Source organism: Dasypus novemcinctus, chromosome 22 (genome assembly GCF_030445035.2).
Source record: "Dasypus novemcinctus isolate mDasNov1 chromosome 22, mDasNov1.1.hap2, whole genome shotgun sequence".
NCBI classification, from domain to species: domain Eukaryota; kingdom Metazoa; phylum Chordata; class Mammalia; order Cingulata; family Dasypodidae; genus Dasypus; species Dasypus novemcinctus.
The window spans coordinates 63,975,365-63,998,206 of record NC_080694.1 but is presented as its reverse complement, the minus strand read 5'-3'; the positions used below and the strand labels follow the sequence as shown (position 1 = coordinate 63,998,206).

At 40.1% G+C, this 22,842-nt stretch overlaps 1 non-coding gene across 1 annotated transcript; it reads right to left on the bottom strand.

Moving 5' to 3' along the window:
• Window positions 1-14,780: 14,780 nt before the first annotated feature.
• On the bottom strand, window positions 14,781-14,875 carry TRNAI-UAU (transfer RNA isoleucine (anticodon UAU)). Its single transcript has 2 exons — window positions 14,838-14,875; window positions 14,781-14,816 (listed from the first exon to the last, which is right to left on the bottom strand). It is a non-coding gene; the product is annotated as a tRNA-Ile (tRNA).
• Window positions 14,876-22,842: the final 7,967 nt, after the last annotated feature.

Genomic DNA, 22,842 nt, shown 5'->3' with positions numbered 1-22,842 from the left:
TTCCCTCCCCTGCCACTCCACTGCCTCTTTCCAAATGCCAAGCCTGGCCAGCTCCACTTTATTATGAAATTCTCCTGCTCTCCCCTCGGTGCCTTTCTGACCTAGCCCCTCCATCCAGCCTGACTGTGCCAGGTGCTTCCTGGCACTGAACTCCAGGTGGAGTTGACTCCTGGCCTGATTCAGGGCTGGTTGATTATGAGGCTCTGGGTGCTATTGTTGAGAACAGAAGACCTTTTGTTTCTCTAGGCTTCCGTGCTCTTCTCAGGGGTGTCTAATCTGAGTATAATAGTCCAGAACACGAACAATGAATCGTGCCTAAAGAGCTCAAATCTCCTTAGAGCAGTCATGCAAAAGGCTTCCTCTACTATGGCCATAGAGATTACTGAATTCAATCCCATATAACCTATGAGACCTTAATCAAGTTATTTAATTTCTCTTTGTCTCAGTTTCCTCATCTGAAAAGCTGTGGTAACACCTTTTAGGATTAAATGAGTTAGCATATATAAAGCACTTAGCATTAGGCATGACATTTTTTATGCACTCAGTAAATGGTAGATATTACTTACATTATAAACTTAGGGGTGAGGAAACTGTCGCTCAGAGGGAGTGACATGATACACTGAGGTCATGCAGTTAATAAAGGTGGAAGGAATCTGATTTCCATATTTCTACTTTAGGGTTCTATCTATGATACCACACTGCCCCTCACATGTTGCTGTTAATTCCTTACCATTCAAGATCATCTTTATTCACCTTACAATAACTGGCTCTTGAGCACTAAGGAATCCTTTTTCTATAGACCCTACCTTATGGTTCAGATCAAGTGGGCTGAAGACTCTACCTTCCCAGATCTCTCTGTTTCAACAATTCTGGTAAGCTTTTGAATAGCTTTGGGGCATGGCTTCCAGCCTGAAAAGGGAATTTAGCCCAAACTCAGAAGAAGGCAACATGGCAGGCACATCATGTTAAATTTCCCAAGTGAAAGCATCACATATCCATGTAGCAATCTGGTTAAAAGCAAAACATAGAAACTGAAAGAGCTCAGCCTACTCACTGGATCTCTATCATTGAAAGCCCTCCAGGATAGTGGTGAAAGACCAGGGCCAGTAGTTCTCAGCCACCGTGGCAGGATGAGATTCTTTTAAGAATCCAAAAAAAGAAAGATTGTTTGTAAACTAATCTATTCCTCTGGGCATCATCCCCTTTGATTGCATTAAATTCAGCTGATGGGCTTTGATCAGATTATTTGATAAGGTCACTTTTGGGTTGTTGTTGTTATTATTGTTGTTGTTGTTTCCAGGCTTTTGATTGGACTATGTGAGTGAGGTGTGACTCAGGTTGAGTCTCTGCCTCCTTGCTGGGTCTGATATAAATGGATTCACATGGAGAAACAGAAAAAGAAAAAGAACTGTCATATTTGATTCTGCAATGCTAGTGAGGAATAAGCACAATCCCTAAGGGACTGGGTGCATGGAGCAGCTCAAGAGGAGACCAGCCCTACTATATGCCTGATAGCTACAGCTGAACTTGAGAAGAAAACAGAACATCTGAGGCTGATATAGGAGGCCCAGAGAGACAGGCCCTATGCCAGCTTGCAGCTGAAATTGGGAAGAAAATGGAGCAGCTGAGCCTGAGAGAGGAAGCCCAGAGGGCAAGATTGCCCACCATCATGCTCTGACATGTGATAGCTGACTTTGGTGCCTTGAGTTGGACTTTTCATGACCTTGGAACTGTAAGCTTCCAAATAAATCCCCATTATAAAAGCCAACATATTTCCCAGAATTTTTATCAGCAACCCTTTAGCAAACTAAAATAGCCAAATAGAGCCAAAGTTTCTGTACTGGCCAATATCCTGGTCAAGACAGAGACAATTGGACAGAAATACTGTGGGAGTTTAGAGCGGAAAGATAGAAAGGGGAAAAAGCAGACGTGAAGAGATGAGAGAGAAAGAAGGAAATAAGAGTAGGAAAAAGCAGAGTGGATATAGCTCAAGTAAATAAGTGCCTGCTTCCTATGTAGAAAGTCCCAGGTTTAATCTCTGGCTCTGGTGCCTGAAAAAAGAAAGGCATAAAGGCAGAGAAGAAGAGTGAATACTAATACTCACAAGCTATCTACTATGTGCCAGGCATCTCCAGAAACATCTCATTTAATCCTCACCATTAACCAGCTGGTTATTATGGTCTCCATTAGATAAATAAGGAAATCAACACCTGGAGAAAATAAATAACATGCCTCAATTCCACATATGCCAGAACCCAAGTTCTTTTCATGGTACATTAATGAAAAATTATGTTATGGATGAAATGGAGAGAATAATGGGTGAAGGCAGAGAGTAAAGGTGATACATAGAGGTAAGACGGGATAAAGGAGGGACAGAGAATTTAGAAGCAGTTTGTAATCAGGTATTCAATATCTCTCACTGGAATGAAAAGTGAACTAGGGTTGGTCTTTTTAGACCCCAGACTCTTCTGGGAAGTGGTTATTAATTAATTAAGCAAATATTGACATCTTTTACATTCCAAGCATGACTCTTGTTACTTGGAATAAACATTAACAATTTCAGTAGCCTCTGCCTTCAGAAGTTTAATTCCAATAATGTCAACAATGAGGACACCTGACAGTAGCCTCCCCTGTGACTGTCCCATACACTAACTAATGGTGTTGATGTGTGCTGGAATGTGCTTTAATACAAGTTAAAAGAATAAAAGAATGAGGAAGAGAGAAACCCGCTGCAAAGGGAAAATGGTATTATATTACCCTTGACAAGAGTTAGCATTAACATCCATTTTTCTTCAGTCTTTTCACTAAGGAAAATAATATTTAAAGCGGAAAATGGAAAGGATTAAGGAGAAATATGAGACTATGTGAGAAGACAATAAGGAGAGCAGTTATCTATTTGTAGTATTTAAGGTTATATAAACACATAGAAATAGTATCTCAGGATATGAAAAATATCATTAAAAAGCTCTAATTCTGTGATTATATAGACAAAAACTCTGGACATATAAAAGTAACTGAATTTCTAACAAGACTGAATGAAATTTTAGAAGTCAAAAAGACAAGCTTAAATTTAGAGACATTGCTTATTTTTTTTCTTTTTTTTGTCTTTATTTATTTTTTTAATGTTACATGCAAATAATCTGAGGTCCCCATATACCCCCCACCCCCCTCACCCCACTCCTCCCCCCATAACAACAACCTCCTCCATCATCATGAGACATTCGTTGCACTTGGTGAACACATCTCTGAGCAATGCTGCACCTCATGGTCAATGGTTCACACGAAAGCCGCACTCTCCCACAGTCCACCCAGTGGGCCATGGGAGGACATACAATGTCCGAAAACTGTCCCTGCAGCACCACCCAGGACGACTCCAAGTCCCGAAAATGCCCCCACATCATATCTCTTCCTCCCACTCCCTACCCCCAGCAGCCAACATGGCCACTTTCTCCACACCAATGCCACAACCACTTATTTTTAGTAGAATTCACTGTGAGGGCCTGGAAGTAGAATGTCCACTAGGTGACAGCTTGGGTTTACTCAAGAACTTACAGGACAATAGCTATCAAGCTGAGGTAAAACTCAAGGTCTGGCATATCACAGGCTCTGTATTCCGACATGACTTGCTACATTTGAATAAATTTGATGGAAGAGTTAAATGCATGCTGATTACATTTGTATTTGGTACAGAGCTGATCATGATCAACGACAGACTTGAGAGTCTAAAATTGCTGTTGACCAGAAGGATGCATTAAACTGGGAAGCAATCAAATGCCCCAACACAACAGTGGGGATTGACAACAGTTTTTAAAAATAGGTGCGTGTGCTTTAGTTGAACATGAATTACACTAATTTAAAAACAATGTAAAAAATAAAAGAAGCTCTGACAAATGATTCATTTTCAGAATGTTTAAAGATTTCCTAATTTGTTTTCCTAAAGAATTACAAGTAAAATTTTTAAAAGCCAAACAAACCCAGAAAATATAGGGGGAAATTGTGATAGGCACTTCACAAAAAAGAATATCTTGAAGGCCACTAAATATATGAAAGTATGCTCAACTGCAAGAGTCATCAGAAGAATGCAATTAAAATGTTAATGAGATACCATTGGATACCCATGTGAATGACAAACATTTTTAAGGAATGAGAATATCAAGTGTTTGCAAGCATGTGGAACAATTGGAATTCTCCTACATTCGGATATGTTACTATACTTTTGCTAACAGAGGACTAGACACAGAGATAGTACTATAATTCTCGTAGTGTTCACCTGAAATTTTTAAAATTAAAAAGAAGTATCTTGGAAGTAAATATATGAAAACCCATTTTGTTCCTCAATAGAAGTAACAGGCAGTTATGAAAATAAAATAAGATAAGATAGATCAATTGTCACAGGATAAATTAAATAGAATATGCAATATTTAGGAATAAATCTAATAAAAGGTTCATAAGACCTCTAGGGACAAAGGTATAAAATTTTTGTGGAGAATTTAAGTGAGACCAACATAAATGAAGACACTTTCCACTATTCAACTATTGTAAATAATGCTGCTATAAACATTCATGTGCAAGGTTTTGTGTGGACATGTGTTCTCATTTCTCTTGAGTACATACATCAGGGTCGAACAGATGGGTCATGTAGCAATTCTATGTGTAATTATTTGAGAAACTGCCAGGCAGTTTTACAAAGTACCTGCACCATTGTACATTGCTACCATTGGTTCCCTGCCAATACTTGTTATTATCTGACTTTTTGATTATAAAAATTCTAGTGTGAGTGGAGTGGTATTTAATTGTGGTTTTAATTTACATTTCCATAATGACTAATGATACTGAGCATTTATTCATGTGTGTATTGGCCATTTATATATTGTCTTTGGAAACATGTCTATTCAAATCCTTTGCCCATTTTTAAATTGAGCTATTTGTTATTTTATTATTGAGTTATAAGACTAAGGGAGGTCAGTACAGGGAAACAAAGAGATGACAAGCCACAATATGGTTGACAGACAACATGGCCATGAGACCCCACCATGTCCTTGACCTTGACCTTGAGGTCCCCGTTGGGACTCTTTCTGGGGCCAATGGAAGACCCCAGATACTCCAACAGGACTCATTGTTGGTCCCCACCATTGGTGTGGTAACCAGTAACAGCTGGGGCCCTTCCCCCTAGCATTCATAAGGGAAGGAATAATAAGTAGCTGAAAAGGTGACCACACAAGCCAAAACCTGCTCTCTGCCCAGAAGAGGCTGCACAAATCTTGGTGCGTATTTCCGTCCTTCTCCCCCACTTCTCAGCAAACTCTGTTCTTTTCCCCCATTTCCCAATAAAGTATTTTTACTGGCCCAACTAAACTGGTGTGTTCTTAAATTCTTTTATGTAACATAGCCAAGAACCTAGAGGAATCCAACACTTCCCTGGCTTCAAGATTTCGTTACACATTCTTTAAACAGTCCCTTAGCAGACACATGATTGGCAAATACTTTCTTCCTTTCTGTGTGTTGCCATTTTCCTTTGTTGATGATGTCTTTTGATGCACAAAAGTTTTTATTTTTAATGAAACTCAATTTAACCAAAGAAAAATTTTTGTTGCTCATTCTTTTTGCGTCACATGTAAGAATCTAATGCTAAATCCAAGGTCATGAAGATGTACTACTTTGTTTTCTTCTAAGAATTTTATACTTTCACCTCTTACCTGTTGGAATTTAGCCCATTTTAAGTTTTGCATATGGCCTCAAGTAATGGTCCAATATCATTCTCTTGTATGTGGCTATCCAGTTGTCCCAGCATCATTTGTAAAGAATTCTTTTCTCATTGAATGGTCCTGGCACCATTGTTGAAAATCAGGTAAACCCAGACACTTGGGTTTATTTATGGCATCCTAATTCTATTACACTGATCTATATGTCTATCTTTATGGCACACACACTCATATATCTTTTTTTTTTTAAGATTTATTTATTTATTTCTCCTCACCTACCCACCCCCATTGCCTGCTCTTTGTATCCATTAGCTGTGTGTTCTTCTGTATCTGCTTTTATTCTCATTAGGCAGCTCCGGGAACAAATCCTGGGACCTTCGAGAGTGGGAGAGAGGTGATCATTCTCTTGTGCCACCTTGGCTCCCTGCTCTGCGATGTCTCTTATTATCTCTCCTCTGTGTCTCTTTCTGTTGCGTCATCTTGCTGCACCAGCTCTCTGCATTGGTACTCCTCTGTGGGGCGGCACTCTGAGTCTGCCACCTCGCCACGAGGCCCAGCTTGCCTTCATCAGGAGGTCCTGGGCATCAAACCTTGGACTTCCTATATGGTAGATGGGAGCCCAACTGCCTGAGCCACGTCCTTTTCCTGACACTCATATATCTTGATTACCTTGCTTTCTAAGCTTGAAATTGGAAAGTGTGAATTCTCCTACTTTGTTTTACAAGATTGTTTTGATTATTCTGGTTCCCTTGCAATGCCTCATGAATTTTGGAATTATCTATTCAATTTCCAAAAAGAAGTCATCTGGAGCTCTGATACTGATTGCATCTGTGTGTTCAATTGCTATCTTAATAACATTGTCTTCCAATCCATAAACATGGGGCATTTTTTTATTTCAACAAGAGTCCCTTCTGGAACTCCCATATGCATATATTGGTGTGTCTTTTGGTGTATATTGGTGTTCCTTAGCTGTTTTAGGTTATTTTTGCTTTTAGTATTTCTTTTTTCATTCTGTTCCTCAGCCTGACTCATTTCAAGTGTCTTGTCTTCAAGTTCACTAACTCTTCTGCAGCTCCAATTTGCTCTTGAAACCCTCCTGGGTTGTTTTGTTTTGTTTTGTTTTGTTTTTTTCAGTTATTGTGATCATCACCTTGAGTAGTTCTGTTCCTTTCCTTTTTAAAATTTCTATATCTTCACTTAGACTCCCATATTATTCATTCATTGTTTTCCTGATACCCTGTAGTTCTTTCTCTGTATTTTTCTTCATCTCCTTATGCATTTTTAAGATCAATTTTTAAAGGCTTTTTCTGATATGTCCACATTCTCATCTTCATTGGTGTTTTCTGGATTTTTATCCTCTTTCTTTGGATGGGCCATCATTTCCTGTTTCTTTGTTTGTCTTGTACTCTTTTATTGCACACTGTACATTTTAATATTCTAAAATGTTAACTCTGGGATTTATTCCCTGGGAGGTCTGTTTCTTGGCTTTGTAACCAGCTGGTGATAAGACAGATTTTCTTGAGCTTCAGGCCTCCTATTAGGAAGATCTGCCAAGGCAAATGCACGGTGCAGTGTTTTCCCTGCCTTGCTGGCTCTCTCTGTCTTACCCTGGGCTTTTGTTTATTATTTTGAAGTTCCCCTGTTTACAAAAATTTGGTTTTCCCCTCTCTTTTCCAAAAGACAAAGCTCCCTGTTCTGGGTATCTGAAGCCTGCAGCTTTTGTCCCAGACTGTCTGCCTCTCATTTTTTTTACACTCCTTTACTTATCTCATGCTGCTTTTGCCTAGAGGGCAAATTCTGTATGCAGGTTCATCCCCTGGAGGACTTTCCCAAGTCAGTCTTTCCCAGACAAAACAGGGCCAGGACCCACGAAGGGAGCACAAACCAGCTCCAAAGTTCCCTGTAAATGGGGCTCAGGAAGGGCACCAACAGCGTCTCCATAAGCTACCCACAGCTAAGCTTTCCTGGCCTGCCCAGCAAATGCAGACTTTCAGCTAACTTTCCCCCACACCCCGGAGGAAGCCTTGGGTCTTTAAATCTCCACCACCTTTGCCCCTGTCCAGGGAAGATTGAAACAATGGCTGCCACCACCTTTGTCCAGGGTAGGTTTGAAAAAAATAACTGCCACTGCCTTTGTCTGGGGTGGATTGAAACAATAGTTGCCCTCAGAGCTGGTACCCAGGGGCCCAAATTCACTAATTGAAAGCTGGCCAAAGGTATATGAGTTTATCTGTGAACTCCCAATTCTATTGCATTGGCCTATATGTCTATCTTTGTGATGGTTTAGAACCTTCTGCTCCAGAAAAACATGTTCTTAAACCTAATTCATTCCTGGGGTGTGAATCCATTGTAAGTAGGAACTTTTGATGAGGCTACTTCAGTTAAGGTGTGTCCCACTTCAAAAAAGATGGGCCTTAATCCTATTACTGCAGTCCTTTATAAGTAGAATTAAATTCAGACAGAGAAAGCCACAGAGGGAGCAACCAGAGGCTGAACATCAACAGAATCTGGAGAAAAGGGAGAGACTAGGAGATGCCATTATGTGCCTTGCCCTGTGACCACCTAAGAAACAAGGATCACCAACAGCAAGCCCTAGAATGCCAGTTTTTGGGGAGAAAGCATTGCCTTGATGATGACTTGATTTGGGCATTCTCATGGCCTCAACTGCAAGCTAATAAATTCCCATTGTTTAAAGCCAACCCATTTCCTGGTACCTAGTTTAAGATGCCCAGGAAATTAAAACAGGGTCTATCAAGAATCATTACAAATAGATTTTGTGGCTCTCTGAAAGTGCTTATTAGTAACATCATAAGTAGTTCTTCCCAATTCAGTCTTTCCAGCCAGAACAAGGCCAGGGACCTACAAACGGAGCTCTGTCCAGCTCCAAGCTGGGGAGAGGCCAGGAAGTGTGCCAGGAGCTTCTTCCATGCTCCCCAAACCTGCACTTTCTTCATTTGGCCCTTGGCCAGCAAATGCAGCCCTGCAGCTGTCCTCCACAGCTCTGAGGAAGTATACCATCTTTAAGTCTCCTCTGCCACCGTTGTCTGGGACAGGCTGAAATAATGGTCACACTCAAAAGCTGGGCCCCCAGTGGTCCAAAGTAGCTAATCAAAAGCAGTGATCAGCAACTGGTCCATGCTACCCCCAGATTTTGGGGAAATGGATGAATAAGTCCCTTTCTGGCATGAACAAGTTATGTCAGGTGCTGGGCTCCAATGCTGCCTGCAGCAAGAATGGGGGATGGATAACAATAACCACCTTGCAGAGAGAACAAGTTACTGGTATTTACCATAATTTTTCAGCCCCTTCTTCCTGCTCTTCCCTGGATGCTATACAGTGTTCTACTGGACTCTGGAGTTGTTTCAGACAGTTCCTGCTGGTTTAATAGTTGTTTTAGTGGAGGGACTGATTCCTGAAGCTTCCTACTCCACCATCTTCCCACAATCCCTGCTGTATCTTCTTAATAAGTCTGGAAGTCACATAAAGTGAGTCCTCCTGTTTACTGTCCTTTCTCAAGATTATTTTGGGTATTGCAGATCCTTTGCATGTCAATATAAATTTTAGAATTAACTTAATTTCTTTTTTTTAAGGCTTTGATTAGGTTGCCTTGAATCTATGAATCAATTTGGGAGAGAACTGACAACTTTGTAATATTGGGTCTTCCAATTCATGAACATGGTATGTCTATCAATTGACGTAGGGCTTCTTTAATTTTTTTTGGCAACGTTTTGCAATTTTCAGTGCAAATGCTTTTGCATTTTTTTTGTTAATGTATAGAAATACAGTTTTGTAAATTTACCTTGTATCCTGATAATTTTCTTAACTTATTATAGTAGCAATTTTTAAATTGTTAATTCCTTAGTTGTTTCTACATAAACAAACGTTGCCTAAGAATGGGCACAGATTTACTTCTACCTTTTCAATTGTCATGTCTTTTGTTCTTTTTTCTTGACTTTTGCACTGATTACAAACTGGTGGAGTCCACAACGTTCCTGATAAACAGGGAGGTATTGGGAGGTCTCATGTAGGGAGACACAGCTACTTCCTCTGCTCCCTCCATATCTGTCTGCAGCCTCTGAGCTAGCTGGCCCCCACCACCACCCTAGCAGTTCTGCCGGCCCAGGCACAACAGCCTCCCCTTGGCTTCAGCCCCCCATTTTATTTTTTTATGCTATTATAAATAGTGTATAGAAATAGAATTGATTTTTATATATTGGAATATATTGATCTTGCTTCCTTCAAACTTACTGAAATTGTTAATTTTAATAAGTTTTGGGTAGATTCCTTAGGATTTTCCTTACACAAGATCATGTTATCTTCAAATTGAGATAGTTTTATATCTTCTTTTACAACTTTGATGTGCTTAATTTATTTCTCTTGCCTAGTGCCTAGATAGAACCTCCAGTATACTTTTTTCTTTTTTTAATTAAAGTTAATAGATCACAAGGAATATTACATTAAAAAAAATTTTAAAAAAAACAAGAAACATAAGAGGTTCTCATATAACCCACTCCCCACCCCCCACCACATCATTTTCATATTGTATAGAAGCAGTGAGGACATCCTTATCTTGTTTCTATTCTTAGGGAAGAAGGATCCAAACTTTCCCCACAAAGATTTTAGTTTCACTTCTTTTCTCTATTGTTTACCTATTGTCTACTTATTAAATTTTTTTATTCATCACGGAAATTTTATTTTCTGAACTTTATCATTTTTATAAAACAAAACAAAAGCAGGAATCAAAAACAGCAAAGTTTATAGATATTTCTGCACCCATTTTCACATAAGTCAATGATTATCAAAGTGGTAGATACTAAACACAGGCTGACTTCCCTCCTGGTTATATGCATTTGGTGATTTTTTTTTGGAGGGCTATGGGGACACCCAAGTCCTACAGCCATGACAGATGGCTCTGGAGTCCAGTGTCTTGCCACTGGGCCCTACTTTGGAACTTGTACTCCTGAGTGTGATGAAGTTGGACTCAGATGTGACCTCCCTACACAAGCCTCTTTTATCATTTTTGTTGAACCTGTGGTTGGTGCTGGGGTTGGCGCATGCTCAGGAAACTTGAATCTCTGGACTGTCCATGTGCCAGCTGGGCCCTGAGCTTCAGCAGAGATGCAACACTTACTCTCCAGTTCATTGGACTTACCCAGGTCAGCTATTAAATAGCTTTTTATAGGCACCAGTCATTTTCTTGAGAACTGATTTGGTTTGTCCAAGAAAGTAAACACTTTTTTTCTGTGTGGCATTTTCTTTTTTTAAAAAAAAACGCTGAGATAAAACATGGAATGTATATTGGTTTGGATCTGAACCAAATCTTTTGAGATCCCAATTACCCTGAAGAATACTGAAGACATTTATAGGCCATTTTAAATACTAATTGTACACTTCATAATGGTGAAGGCAGCTTCTATTTTCTAAAGAAAATAGCATTTCATTCAGAGGATACCCAGAATTTGAACTACATCAGTTTCTGCATCTTTTCTGATTTAGATTATTGTTTCCCCAACTAAGGCCATATTATTGGGCCAAGAGTTCAGAACCAAACAGGTTCTGATATTTTATAGATATGTTTGTATGGAATAAGACTCCTTGCTCTGAACTCAGGATAACCACAAAAAATTAAGAAGCCGTGATTATTGGATGCTGAGAGGAAGAAAGCATACTTAAAAATTCACACCATGGGTAATCTGGAGGTGAGCAGAAACAAAACTGGAGCCCACCATATGATTCAGAAACACATTGGTTTAAATAAGGGAAACATGGTCCAGTTTTGTAATGTTAGTAGCTCTCAGTCTCTCAAACATATTTTTTATAAAGCTCACTGCTTGGCTAGGAATGAGTAAGAATACCGACCTCAAATTCTGACTGCAACTCTCAGTATTTGTCAAAAACAAAACAAAAACAAAACCTGCCAATAGGAGTTAAAATTTGCACAATTAATTTTTTTTCTCCTTTGTTTTCTTTTAAATGTTACATTAAAAAAATATGAGGTCCCCATATACTCCCCACCCCCCCACCCCACTCCTCCCACATCAACACAATTAAACTTGAATGTAAATTATACTATATACAGACTGGTGTACACATCACTGAAATAGTTTTTGAGAGCATGAAACACTCCTACTGAAACAAAATTTCCTCTATATTATCCCAATTTTTGTTAAAGGAAAATTGATATGTAATTTTCTTCTTTACAGATACGAAAAAGGAAGCGAGAAGGCAAAGCTGAGAGAAACAGATGGTATGGGGAGCGCTGCAGTGGATTTGGCTGTTTCGGTCTTTGTACCAGCAACTTCCACACGCAGGGCAGATGTCCACTTCCGGCCACTTCAGGGTTTTCCTTGCAGTCAAGACTTGAACGGTGGCCCCTACATCCCTCCAGCTGCAAGTCGCCTCTCATGCCATGACAATAACATAGCACCAGACTGTCAGAGGGGCTCTCCAAGCCTTTACAGTCTTCATCAGGAGACCCGCGCCATTCTTGTCCAGAGGGTGAATCAGTATGAGCTCATCAATTGTAACAAATGTCCCACTCTAATAAAAGATGTTGTTAATGTAACGGTCATATAATCTAAAGCTTCTTTTTAAAAAACATAAATTAAAAAGAGATGAGCACCTTCTAGACAAGGCTGCTTGCGGGATCCTCCACCTCCCGAGTCTTGGGTTGACGGGGGGTTTCAGAGCTGCTTGCAGAGCAGTGGTCCTGTCTCCTCGCGCAGGCAGGCGACCCCCTCGCCCTCCTCCCACCGGGCCGTCTCCCTCCTCCGCGAACGTGTTCTCCTCGTGCTCATCTCGCCCACCATCCAGAACCAGCTGGTGACACCGCGCTCTTGGACGACCCGAACCCCGATCGGTGGCAAAGGTGCGACCCCTACCTCAGCATCGCCCACCCAGCGGGAGCATCCTCTCTACTTCATTAATGGCGAACTCTAATCTTTATCGTTTGATTCCTTCTGCTTGCTTCAGGTTTTGATTGCTTCTCTTTTTCCAATGTCTTAAGGTGGAAGGTCGATGATTAATTTGAGGCTTTTCTTTTTCAAGTCTTTCACCATTAAGTACAACATTAGGTATGAATTTTTGGTAGATGCAACTTCCATAATGAGGAAGCCCCCTTGTATTGGCTTGTTGCCTGGTTTTCCTCATTTACTGAGAGGATCGTGTGAGTTTTGTTTTTTATTCTATTGATATGGGGTATCACAGTGCCCGATTTTTGTATGTTAAATCAATTTCCCATTCATTCCTGGGATAATTCCCACTTGGTCATAGTGTATAATTTTTTCATATGTTGCTGGATTCAGTTTGCTGGTATTTAGTTGAGAAATTTTTCATCCATATTTATAAGAGAAGTTTGTAATTTTTTCTTTCTTTTTTTCTTTTCTTTCTTTCTTTCTTTTTTTTTTTTTTTTTTTTTTTGCCTTTGGTTTTGGTTTCAGATTAATACTAACCTTATAAAATGAGTTGAAAGTGTTCCCTTCTCTTCTATTTTTTGGGGAAAAATAGGTATTCAATCTTCTTTAAATGTTTGGTAGAATTCAGTGATGAAGCCATCTGGGTCTGAGCTTTTCTTTGTAGGTAGTTTTAAAATTCCTAATTCAATCCCTTTTCTTGTTATAAATCAAATCCACTTTTCTTTTCTTCTTGAGTCAGTATTGGTAGTTCGTGTGTTTCTAGGAGTTTGCCCAATTCATCTAAGCTATCTAATATATTGATACATTATTCACAGTATTCACTAATAATCCTTTTTATTACTGTAAGTTTGGTAGTAATTCCCCTCTTTCATTTCTGATTCTAGTAATTTGAGCCTACTCTTTTGTTCGGGGAAGGACCCCTGTTGCCACCTCCAGGGGAGGAGCATAACTGCATGGAGGATAACAAGAGATGCCAGCTCAGTCCAGAACAGCCAGGTGGCTGGAATGGACGCCGGTCTGGGCATCTCATGTGGTTTTCCATCTTCTCTGAGGCTTGGCAAGGTTTCTTCCCATGGCAATCTTAGTGTTTTAAAATACCAAGATAAGAAGTAGCAACTTTTTTTGAGACCTAATCTCAGAACTCCCACATCTTTTCCACAGCATTCTATTGGTCAAAGCAAATCACAAGGCCATCTCATTCAAGGGGGAAGGAATTAGATTCCATCTCTGGATGGAAGGAGCTGCAAAGGCACATTGCAAAGGGACCTGCATTCAGAAATGAGAAGAATTTGTAACCATCACTCAATCTATCATTTATTGTCTCATTTAAACTACAAACAGTACTGTGAATAGCCCCTATCTATATGCCTGTGGTTTGGCTCTGTAAGTTAATTATCCACTATCATGGCTCTATCAAGTATTAATCCAAGTTGATCGGTGAGCTTTGCTTTGAACCCTCACTTACATGGTGGACAGCTCAGAGGGGGCCAGAGAGAAATGTGAGTGCTCCAAAATGCAGCAGCAGCTGGAAAAGACCTGGTGATGCTTTGCACATGGGCACTTATAAAAGCGTGCTGGAGAGCTCTGACTCCAGAACGTATTAAATATAGCGTTAAGACCCTCAGTGAGTGAGATTACTTGGCTTCCCACTCAACTTGGAGGCTGGAATGCATCAGCAGATTTTCTGAAACTGAGTACGCGTGTCACCGCCATAATGCAGGCACCATGGACTTAGGAAGATTGATAAGAAGCTGAGAGTGAAGAAACTAGAGGAAGGAAAGCTGCAGAAAAAAATATTCTGCTGAAAAAAAAGGATAAAAACCAAGATCGTCCACAATTCATAAAGTTGTCAGATGAGACAAAAGGTGACTTTTCACATTTTTTTCACATGCGCCTGAACTCTGGGTCTGAGTCTGTGATGGCCAATTTTTTACTGAACTGTATTCTGTGAATATCGTCCTCTTATTGCCAAACTTTTGGTAGAAGGAAGACATCAACACAGTGGGACGACATTGGTTATTCATTACCTTCACGTGGACATTCTAAGACCAATGCAACGGGGCGTCGTCCTGCAGAGACCTGAAGCTCAGCTGTGCACCTGGTCCTCAAGATCAACCTATACGCCCGGCCTTTGAATTTGCATGGTTCAGAGACCAAAAGAAGTTGCTCCAGGTGAGGCTCGAACTCACAGCCTCGGCATTACCCCGCACACATACTGTCTTATAAGTACCGCGCGCTAACCGATTGCGCCACTGGAGCGCCCGGAAACCCTTTCCGCGGAGGTTTAAATGAAGACACCTCTACAGATGCACTATATGTGTTTCCAAAAGTCATGGTGTGAACAGAGCATCTTCTATATGATACTTCCTCGAGCGGGATTTGAAGCGGCTGTCCTGGGACGCCCGGCACTGGCCCATCCGAGGCCGCTTCCCCAAACACAGAGATGCCTACGGCCCACCAAAGCAAGCACAACAGACCATCACAGCTGTCCGGGTGAGTCTGCACTCAGGAGCAGGGATTTCTCCTGTGCAGAGCTCTGCGCTTCTTTCAGGTGCTTCCGGATTCCAGAGGACCTTAGCTCGCTGACCTCCCCCGCGCTCTGCTGACCTTTCTGTTTTAAACGCCGCCCTCCACCCTTCTCTCTCACCCTCCCCGTCCCTCGCTGCTTTTTAACCGAAAGCAATGTGTTACCTGGAAACATTCAGAGAGTTAGGATTTCCTTTAGAAAAAAAAAAATTACTGTTTTAAATGTATAAATGCAGCACAGGCTAAAGAAACGCAGAAAAACAATTATTATTTCAATTATTTCAAAATTTTCTTAAGTCACACCCCACCCAGAGACATCCATTGTTCCATTGTTTACATTTGTTGTACTGCATTTCAAGCTTTTTTTCTCTAAAGGTTTCACAGAGATTTTGTGGGGGAGGGGCAGGGCAGTAATTATATATATCATACACATATACACATATATACATGCACATACACATGTACATATACATAAGTGTTTAATAACGTATGAGCTTTTGTACTCCATTTTTATTTTTTTTCAAGCGTCATTTCAAATTCAAAAAACAGAATAATAGACAAAAAGCAGCTCAACAAGTTAAAGAAGCATTACTCCAAAAAAGTTCTCTCCAGGAACTTTTATCTCATTTTTCCTTCTATGTTTAGAAAGGAAAGAAACACAGATGACCACCGATTAGTTAAATGACAGGATCAAGGTCTCCTCGTTGATGAGGAAGAGAAAAAAATTCTTAATCATATTCATATTTCATAAAACTAAACCCCATATTTTCTCTCTTCTTTTTTTAGCCTTTAGGATTGATACAGTACCTTCTTTGCTCTTGCTACAAAAATATTACAATGTTATTGTTAACTATAGTCAATAAGTAACATTATTTATATTTCCCCATGTATCACCCTATTCTTAACACCTTGTGGTAGAAGATTCCTGTATTTACATTATTAACCACAACCTTCATCTACTGCCCAAATCCCTGTTATGGATTCCCTACATTATCCTCTAACTGTCCTCCAACTAATTTTAACCTCCCTAGACTACCTATTTCAGCCACAATCACATCCATAAATCAACAGTGTTTGTTACACTCATTATAATGTGCTACCATCAACTCCACCTATTACATATTTACTATTGACTTTATTAAACATTCTACTTATAGCCAACATCAGAATGAAAGATGAATGTGATGGTTAGGCTAATGTGTCAATTTGGCCAGGTAATTGTGCCCAGTTGTTCAGTCAAGCAAGCACTGGGCTAATTGTAATTCAAGCACATTTATGGACTTGAGTCACCAGTGACTTTACTACACAGATAGCTGATTACATCTACATCAATTAGGGAGATTGCCATCAGCAATGAGTGATGGTTTATCCAATCAGTTGAATCTCTTAAAAGGGGAAGTGATTTCAGCATTCAGAGAGAATTTCCCAGCTCGTCTTTGTATAGCCAACGTCTCCTGAAACTCATCAAGGACTTTCATTGGACTTTCATCAGGGCCCTGGTTTGCAGCCTGCCTGTACATCCCCACAGTCGCGTGAAAGACTCATAAATCCTCAAATTATTGACAGATATCTCCTCTTGATTCTGGTTCCCTAGAGAACCCTGTCTAATATAGTAAAATTGTCTAAGGTGTTACTTAAAAGTAGCCCAACTAGGACATAATAATGATCTTCCAACCCCAAATGAATGCTTTCCCGTTACACTACTCTGCTGCCTCCTTTTACTATCGCAGAGCAAAATTAATCTTCATGCAATGGAAAATGGTTGTATCTCTCTCCCTAAATTCCTGGCACTATCCAAACTCTTAAAATCTCCTGGCCACAGTTTTTCCATTTTGTAATTTTCAAAGAACTTTCATATGCATAATTTTATATAACCAAACGTCATATAGGAAGGTGTCCAATGTTATTATCCTTATTTTTCAGATGAGAGAACTATTAGCAGGCAGATTTCATGCAGCTTCTTATTTCATACTTCTAAAGTTGTTAGCATTTAGGCGCTGTTTCTTTGCCCATTTTAGAAATGAGAAAACTAATTCATAGAGAAATGGAAAACATACCTAAGGTTACAAAATTTTCAGTTTGCAGTACCAGGCTTTGAATGCAGTGAGTTGGCTCCAGAGCCTGTGCTTTTAACTACCACACCATATAGATGATGATTTGGCACAAGAACAAAGACATAGTCAACCAGAGACCCCGCCATCATGAAAAATGTTTTTATTTCAGAAATAAATATATGGAGATAGCTTTCTTCCCTACCTGAGTTTAGAAAAGAGTTCGTCAAATATGTGGAGAGTAAAGTGCTTAATTTATTATGATGCAATCTGAATTAGAGGATTTGGCTTGGTTTCTAGGAAAAGTTGATTTACTAACATTTCATTCCTGAATTTGACAGGCTTTTCAGCCCACACACTGAGAAAAACACATGATTGCAGACCCCATGCCCACCCCCACTATATAGCCTGTCTGTAGGAGGCAGATTCCAAGGAGAGAGAGAGGAAGGGGCTATTGCAAGCATGGCCGTTGTCTTCTGCTAAGCTCATGGACGAGATAATTCACTCTTGCCCTCATGAAGAGGAATGAGTAAGTGATGTGGAAAAAAGTCAAGGAATTTACTCTGATAAGTTGGTTTACTTGTAAACTAAAAAAAAAAAAAATGGAGACAGACTGTTCCTTTTATGACAATATCCCACACATTAATCTTGGGAAAAGAGAACTGCAGAACAAGTTCTCATGGCTGACCTGGATGGTAGCAGAGGGACATCTGATCATAGGAATATCTTTACCAGTTTGAGTGAAGTATAGAAAACTTACCTCCCTTTATATTCTTTAACTTTTCCCTATTCATAATAGAATTGTCTAAAAGATTTCCTCAACTTCCATTCAGGGGCACCTCAGACAGTGTTATAAGTTTTGCTTCAACCAAACAAAACTTATACTCTCACTCTCTTTCTTCTCTCCTAGGTTCTGAGGACATGAATATCAGATATTTTGCTACAGTCCCACAGGTCCCTGAGGCTCTGTTAATTTTTTCCCAATCTATTTTATCCATGATGTTAATATTCGGTTATTTCTATTGTCCTATATTCCAGTTCACTGATTCTTTGCTCTGTCCCCTCCATCCCACTGTTGATTTCATCCAATGAGTTTGTTTTTTTATTTCATTTACTGTATTTTAAAGTTCTAAAATATCCACCTGGTTCTTCTTTTATATCTTCTATTTTTTTACTGACACTTTCTGTGCTTTGCTAAAGCTTTCTATTTTTTATTTGTTTGAAGCATGTTTATAATTTCCCACTGAAGCATTTTTATCATGATTGCTTTCAAATCTTTGTCAGATAATGCTAACATCTCTGTCATCATCATAGTGTTGGCATCTATTGATTATCTTTATTCACCAGTTAGAGATCATCCTGGCTCTTGGTATGATACATGATTTTTTTTTTGCAACCTGGACGTTATTGTGGTATGAGACTCTGGAGTATAAACTTTTTTCTGTGGTGTTTGGCTGGAGTATAATGTCTTCGTAGATTTCCTCTTTCCTGGTCCCTTTGGCTTAAGAGAGCAGGCCTTTGTTTGTGCCTGTTGACTTTTATGGGTTGCTGGCTTCATCAGCTCCAAGCTAGGGTTTATATGAGGCAAAAAGAAAATTCCAAAACTCACCACCATTTTATCCCTTAAGTCCCAGAATCCCTAGCAAATCTTACTTCTCTCAACCTTTCAGAATTTCTTGTTTGTTTTACCTATAATATCTAGCATTTTTAGTTTAGGAATAGGGAAAATTATATCTACTTCCTCTTCCTTACCATAGGGTAAGGAACTTGCCATAAGGATTTTATAAGTTCATTTAGCAAGAGGTAATGTATAATGTTCAGAACTTAAGAGTCAGGAGACCACGAGTTCAATATGGTAAAAAATTTCATTTGTCTGAATTTGAATAAAATTTTCCCTTTTCTGCATCTAAATTTTCTCACCTACTATTGCAGTCTATTTCTAGATAATCTTGAAGGACCCTCTAGTATGTAGATTCTTGTTTTGATGAGTAGAGTTGAGCCAAAAGGAAAAGTGATGTTTCTTGAGAAAGAATAAATTTCTCTTATTAATGCAGCTTCTCAAAAAAACTGAATGGAGCTTTACTTTAAATGGCTCATTCACGATCACAGTTTTTTAAGTAGTTCAATTCTTGGGTCCTAGAATTTCCAGGTGCAGACAAGTCTTTCCAGTGCTTCTATATGATGGTACGAATACAAAAAGCTCCTGAGAAAATGGCAGCAGTTCAAAAAGAAAATATTCTTAATCAGTATGTGAGGTGACTCATGTGGCTCAAATAAGCAGGGTCAACGTTGCAAATTCCCTGGGAAGTGAACTCTGAGACAGATGTTAGTGTGCAGAAAGTTTATCGGGGAGTGCTATTGAGATCAACACCTCTTAAAAGATTATAAAGAAACAGGATTGGACAGGGGGAGAAGTTGGGCTATGTGCAATCTACCAGCCTCACAGGGAGCTCTGTGGAGTGAGGAGGTTGTGCATTTATATTTCTGTGTTAACTAGTTATGATGCAGGGCCAGCCTCTGAAGGAGGCAGCACCTTGGATGAGGAGATTTTCCTCAGCTGAGGCAATAACTAAACTCGATGGACAGCTGGGAGTCCTCAGTCAACGACATTCTCAAAAGCTGGGGGAATAAATCCTTGTGTCCTGTATGAGGGATATGGGTTGCAGAACACAGTATCCAGGAGAGGCTAACCCTTGTGCTTTTCAGAGACATGTGCTTCATACAAGTTCTGGAAGAAGCTCCTTCATGACTCTGGAGGGCCTCTTTTCCTGAGGAAACTTATGAAAGAAATGTTAGCGGGACAAACCACAGTCCTCACCACTGCAGCTTATCCCAAGAACCCAACTGATTCTGAGCGTCTGCCTCCTCTCTTATCCATTACATATTCCCTTTACTGTTGGCTAGCCTCTCTAGTCTTGCAGTACCCCATACTCTCAATCCTGAGGGACCTGAGCACCCGTTTATCATTCCCTTCTGTGGTAGTTTGAGACTTATATGGATCCCAGAAAAATCATGTCCTTAAAGCTAATCCCTTTCTATGGGTGTGACCCAACTGTAGGTGGGACCTTTTGATTAGGTGACTTCAGTTGGGATGTGGCCCAGGGTGTGTCTTAATCCTCTTACTGGAGTCCTTTATACATGGGATGAATATGGAGAGACAGACAGAGAGAAACACATAGAAGCAAAGGGAGAAAGCCACTGAAGCCAGAAGCTGAAGCAATGAAACCTGGGGAGAAAGGAGAGCCCAGCAGATGCTGCCATATGCCTTGCCATATGACAGGAGTCCAGGATCACCAGCAGCCAGGCTTCATGGAGAAAGCATTGCCTGACGATGTCTTGAGATGTCTTGTTTTCACGGCCTCAGAACCGTAAGCCTGCAGGCTAATAAATCCCCATTTTAAAAGCCAGTGCATCTCTGGTTTATTATATTCCCACAGCCTAGCAAACTAAAACACCTTCTAAGTATACGACTGCTACACTTTTCAATTTACCACCAAAATTGGGCAAAGAAGTACAAAGGGATCCAAGTGGAAAAGCTGGGTGCTAACTGTATTCATCATTTCTATTGTGTGACAGCAGCCCTACCTCTTCCTGTGCTCAAGGTTAACTGTTCAGGATGGTGATTCCTCTTCTTGCCTGCTGGTTCCCTGACACAAGGAGCCTAAACTACCTAGCAGTAGCTGTAATTTAAAGTTAGGTATAACTATTTCTGTATCCCCTGTTGGAAGTCCCTTCCTTTTCAGGAGCAAAAACCTCCAAACCCACAGACCTCAGAGTTGTTGGAATAAGGAGCACAAGTTTTGCCAAGTGAATCACATAGAAATTATTAGAAATTGGGTCACTACTGCTTCCACTCTTTGTTTCCCAGGCCATGTATTCTAACTATTGGGGACACAAAACTATATAATAGCTATTGATTTAGCATGTATATTACATCCTGGAGAATGGCATTCCATCCTTGGAGGGCATCATGTCCAAGATGGCACTTCAGCTGAACCTTCATTAGGCCATTCCATCATTACATGCAGCTGCTGTGTGGTATGGTTCATGAGAGGACAGTGGACCCCGCCACCATGCTGCACCTCTTTTGGTATAAAATAGGTTTCCTGGTGTACAATGATGTTATATGGAATACTGTGTCCGTGGATTAAATCCTCTGTAATTCCTCAGACAGTGGTATCAGAAGAGGTCTGTGGGCAGGAAAAGCAAACCCATTCCCATAAGTGTTGATTCTCATCAAAATGAATCATTGTCCCTTCAATGATGAAAAGGGACCCATGTAGTCAACCTTTCACCCACGTAGCTGGTTTGTCTGCTCAAGGGATGATACCATTTCGGGACACTCAACACTGATTCTGTTGATGACAAATTAGATATTCATTAGTAGCAAAAGCTAAAACAATCATGCTGTTTGGAAACTCGTGCTCTTGGACCCATACCTGACCTCTTGCCCTGTGCTCATGATTACTCTGTTCATGTACCCATTGTGCCAATGCTGGGAGGCCAAAGGCATACGCTGGCTGACAGCAGCTGTCCAGGTCGTTGTTCCTACTAAGATTTTCATCCTCTTCTATAATGGATGCTCTGTGGAAGACCCTAATATATGATACAAAATATTTACTCTCGGGGAGCAGATATGGCTCAAGCTGTTGAACACCTGCTTCCCACAGTTTCCAGTGCCTCCTAAAACAAAAACAAACAACAAAGCAAAAACAAATGAAAAAATTAACTCAGGGTAGCTGATGTGGCTCAAATTAAGTATCAGCTTCCCACAGACAAGGTCCCAGGTTCAATCCCAAACGCCAGTACCCCCAAAAAATTTATTCTTTGTGACAACTCTCACAAGGCCATCCACATGTCTCTACCAGACCTCTTTCTTCCTGATCTTCCATTCTCCTTTTAGACTTTCGAGCAGCTAACCAGATCATGCATTACCACTTGCAGTGGTTTGAAGGGGTACATACCCAAACATTTAATCCATTCCTGTGAGTGTGAACCTATTGTAAGTAGGACATTTTGATGATGCTACTATCAGTTAAGGTGCGACCTACCTCAAATAGGTGAGTCTTTATCCTATTACTGGAGGACTTTATAAGAGAATTAAACTCAGAGAGAAAAACACAGAAGGAATAAGCTGAAATCAACAAAACCTGGAAGAGAAAGAAGAGACCAGAAGAAGCTGTCTTGTGCCTTGCCATGTGGTATTGGCAGCAAGGCAAAGAAAGCATTATCTTGAAGATGCCTTGATTTGGACATTTTCCCAGCTTCAAAATCATGAGTGAATAAATTCCATTTATTTAAGCTATACTTCTTTGTTTAAGCTATACATATTTGCTTAAGCAGTCTAGGAAACTAAAACAGTTTCATACCAGGAGAGTGGGGTGCTGCCATTGCAAATACCAAAAATGTGGAAGCAGCTTTGGAATTGGGTAATGGGTAGAGGCTGTAAAAATTGTGAGGCATTTCAAAGAAAAGTCTTAGATTTCTTTGCAGAGACTGTGAGTAGAAATATAGAAGCTAAAGGTACTTCCAATGAAGCCTTAGAAGAAAATGTGCTATTGGCAACTGAAGCAAAGGCGATTCTTGTTTTAAAGTGGCAGAGAACTTGGCAAAATTGAGTTCTGATGTTGGATGGAAGGCAGAATTTGA